The following is a 4711-nucleotide window of genomic DNA, read 5'->3' on the forward strand; positions in this document are numbered from 1 at the left end:
AGGGGTAGGGAGATGGGAGCTGGACTCAAGGAAACAAACAGAGAAGTGGCAACGATCTAAGGAGGAAAACTTATTATTTTACTAATTACAATCTAATGGAAATTGAGGCTAATAAGCCAAGTAAAATAAAAGGGAAAGAGAGAGAGAGGTTTTCCGAAGACCGAGAAGCCTACTTTGAAACTGAAGGTGCCACGGCTTGGAAGCACACCCAGACTCGCTACCAGGCAGTTTGAGAGAGAGACAGCATCACTTCCGTGATGTGTTTCCCTCTCTGACTGTGAGACCCTCTGGGACATGTAGTTGTTCTCTGTGCTCTATATGATGTTATGATGTGGAATACCAATAGAAAAATGTACAAAACCATGACATTGTGAGGGTGGGCAGTGATAGGACAAGGGGGAATGGCTTTAAATTCAGACAGGGAAAGTTTAGGTTGGATCTTAGGAGGAAGTTTTTCACCCAGAGGGTGGTGACGCACTGGAACGGGTTGCCCAAGGAGGCTGTGGATGCCCCATCCCTGCAGGCATTCAAGGCCAGGCTGGATGTGGCTCTGGGCAGCCTGGGCTGCTGGTTGGTGACCCTGCACACAGCAGGGGGTTGGGACTGGATGAGCACTGTGGACCTTTGCAACCCCGGCCATTTCATGATTGTATGATGGGTGACATAAATCGCTGTCTGATTATTGTTGCAATATGCTTCTTTTCATGTGCTCTTAACCAAATACTGCTGGTGTTGCCCTGGGTGTCCTGTTTGGGGTCGTATCCTGGTAGATGCTTTACGAATACAAATGGTGCATAAAGGCCTGTATAGTTCATTAGGACCAGATCTCATGTCCATCGATAGCAGTATTATATAGAAATAATATACCTTTACATATATAAAAATGATAGACCTTTCAGAAGGGTATATAAATGCAGCACAGTGGACAAACATATATTACTCTGTCCACCTGTTTGACAAAAATGTATATATTATTTTATACCCTGAAGCAGGGGTTTTAATATTCCTTCAACAATATTTTGATATAATCATCAGTGACTATAACTGCTCTGCTCTGGATCTTCTTGTCATCTTTCTAAATGTCTGCTCCATTTTTTCATCATGTTGGACCAAAAATATAGCGTGGTGATGAACTACACAGGTCTGTTTTGTGCTGTAGATGCTTAGCCCTGGAAGTTTATCAGTAAATAAGAGAGATGAAAAATCCACTTTAGAGAGAGGATTAGGTAAAAAATTCAGCTTCTTGAAAGTAATCTGAGAGGTACTACTGACGTATTCGCCAATTAACCTGACTTATCCCAGGACTTCAACTGTCCCGGGGAGAGAGACACAAACATGGATGCCATCATGTCTTCTCTCAATATATTGCTCTGTCACACACCTTATATGCCATCCTAAATCCTGCGCAGACACGTACACCCGCTACGCAAAACCCAATGCACGCAAGAGAACCTATACACACACCTACCTAAACCCGCAGCCCACTAACTCTTAACCTACAGGCCTAACTCAGCTATTCTAGAACACTCCATCTACTCAGAACTACTGTATGCACTCATAAATCCTCGCAAAGACAACTTAGCACCCCAACATACTACAGAACTCTGTGATCAGTGGGAGGTTGGCACAGGTTTGCTGTTAAAAATGGCACTTTCTGCCCTTCTGTGTCCATGGGCTCCTGAAGGATTTGTAAATCCTTGTGCTAAAGGTGGATGAGGCTTGCACATCTCCTGCCACCTGATTATTACCTGTGCAGATGGAACATATCTCTGGGTTCTGCCTGCAGGTAGCAAGGACAGAGCAATCCCACATGGACAGGGACTTGCCAAGGTATAGCTGAAAGCAGGTGGTAGATAAGATGAATTGCCTTCCAGCAATTTGCAACCAGAACGAGGAGAAATTTCATATGATAGTGAGCTGCAGTTCCTCCTATCAAACCTGACCTGGTGCTAAGCCTTCTAACAGCTATTGTCTCGGACCATTTAGAAGAGAGAGTCCCATTCAGCATTTCCTGTCCCTGCTGTTACCTGGAGGTTTTTTGCTGTGCTCTCACTGCTCCTTTCCATGCTGATCTTTGGGATGCTGCATTGCTGTAGCATCACTGAGGAGCAGTTAGAGAATCACAGAATCATCATCATAGACTCATAGGATGGCTGGGGCTGAACAGTACCACAATGATCATCTAATTCCATCGCTGGTGGCACCGCAAAGATGAAAGGAAGAGGCTTTGTGTTATAGGAGCATTGCCATGCAGTGCTGATTGCCTATAGGGTTTCAAGCAAGGAAACACCAAAATAATAGATCAGAGCACCCATGATTTTGTGTTGTGTTCACGACAGTATTTGGCCCTTATTTGCTATGGTGAGTTTCATTTGCTGGAAACCTTCATCTCTCTTTTAAATGATCATTCTTTGGTTTGAATCAAGCTTTAAATGGGAGTCAGTGAATGCGCTCCTGGATTTCTGTATGTGTTTGCCCGGTGGGATAGGTTGTAGTTAAGTGAAATGCATGGTGTAAGCAAAGAGAAATTGCTGTATGCAAACCATAATTTTTGCGTACTTACTGTTTGGAGTGCTGATGAAAGGGATGTATCACAGCATTTTTATCATGTCGGCTGCTCTCCCTGTCTCACTGCCTGAAGGGTGGCAAAGGGCCCCTTTCATCTTGAGGATTATGAGGCCATCATGGTAAACAGCAACACCTGGTTGGGTTGACCTTGTTGGAGCTTTCATCTTTTGTTCGAAGTTTTGAAGTGTTCCTTGTGGTTCTTTTGTTCCCCGAGTCATGACTTGATGTTTAGCGAGATCAGGGAGGAGCAGCTTCTTGCTGGAGTCATTAATGTGGATGGGGAGGGGAGAAGACAGTGGCCAGCTGAGTGCTTCCAGAGTCCCAAGGTTGGGGATGGCCCTACAGGTTTGGAGCTCAGTTCTGGCTGCACAGAGGGTGCCTGGATCTCTGCTTCTGCTGCTTTCACCCCAACAAATGCTCCTTAAGAATGAAATGCAACATGCCGCTTGGCTTCATACCTCTTAATCCCAGAACAGGAGTCCATCCACAAGCGGATGAGAGAAACTGACAACAAAGGACTTAGCAAAGAGACACTGACAGAGTCAGTGGGCAGTGCTGCCAGTTTCTGCCTGCACTTGTAACCAACCACCCAGCCTTGCCACCATCACACTGGCTTCCTGAGCTCATTCATTTACTCTGGGGGGTGCCTGCAGGGCCTGGAGCGTGCAGGAGTGGAACGGGAGGCTGTCCATGAGGCACTGTGCTCGGGGGGATTTCCCTGGCTGGACCATTGCATGTTCTCTGCCTTGCAGCCTCTGAATGCAGACAGAGCCGGATCCTGGTGGGCGAATGCCAAAGAAATCTCTTAGTTGGTAGCCGAGTCTCATACTTGCCTTTATGATATTCTTTTAACATCAAAGTAAGATTCATATATAAAGCAGAGCACCCAAGAATATATCTCTAGTAATGGTGACAGTGAAATGTCATTTTTGGATGGAATGTTTTTATTTCCCTTCCTTTTTAGTCTCACCTTTTTTAGTTTTCTATCCACTGATTTTGCCCAGAATTTCCAGCCTGTGGAAATATATTCCCGTGTTTATTTAGCACTGCTGCTTTTCCTGTGCTAGCAGTATGGATTTAGACATTGGCTCATCCTTTATGCAGTTCAGAGAATGACTTCAGGAAAAGTCCTAATCCAGCAAAGGTGGATTCTTCAATAAGGAAAAATACAGCTCAGATTGCAAGAATAAAGATGGAATGGGTCTTTGCTGTGTTCTGCCTCTTCCAAGCATGTAAGATTTTTCACTCAGGGGTGGTGACCCCAGCACTTGCTCTTGTTGAACCTCATCCCATTGGCCCCAGCCTATTGATCAGCCTGTCCTGGTCTCTCTGTGGGGCCTGTTTACCCTAAGGCAGATCAGCACTTCCTAACAACTTGCTGTCATGTGCAAAATTATTGAGGGTGCACTGGATAGATGCATAATGCAAGGGGCTTTGACTGGCTTGCCTACAGAGGAACCCACATTGGTGATTCTCTGAGCAGCAGCAGCAAAGCCTCACATGTGGAGGCTGACCAGATTGCAGAAGGGGAACAGGATACAAACAGTTTGAGGAGCTGCTTCACTGACATTTCCAACACTGTTTTGGTAAAGGCCTTCGCTAAGCACAGTGACCTGAGATAAGCACAGAGTCAAGTTTAACATGCCTGAGAGGAGGATCTGGAGAGGAGGATGTCAGAAGTGCTCCAGTGTTACCATGATGACTGGCTTCCCACTTGCCCCCCATTGTAGTTGCACTGCTTGGCACTGGAAGGCACCAGCCTGGAGCTCCGGCTGCAAGGCTCCGCCAAATGCAGGAAACAACAGACACCCAGAGACTGGTGAAGGGTCCTAAACCAACAGGCGGTACCACCCTCATTTGTAAATACAAGTCACCAAGCCCTGGCTTAGATGAGCCAGGATCCTGTTCACAGGACTACAGACTTCTATGGAATAGCCATGTTCTTCTTTCTTTTTTTCTTCCTATTATAAATTTTGCAAACAGATCACTTAACCCAGAGCAGAACAAAACCACGTGTAATTAGCTGTGAAGTAAGTGACACCATTCAATTCATGAGAATTTTGTTTTCTGCTTGCTCAGAAGCACAGCACTCAGCACAGGATATGATCTGCAGTAAGAAAGGAACACATCTGACACATTGGAG

Source organism: Coturnix japonica, chromosome 10 (genome assembly GCF_054131305.1).
Source record: "Coturnix japonica strain WE chromosome 10, WE-NBRP24, whole genome shotgun sequence".
Classification (NCBI taxonomy): Eukaryota; Metazoa; Chordata; class Aves; order Galliformes; family Phasianidae; genus Coturnix; species Coturnix japonica.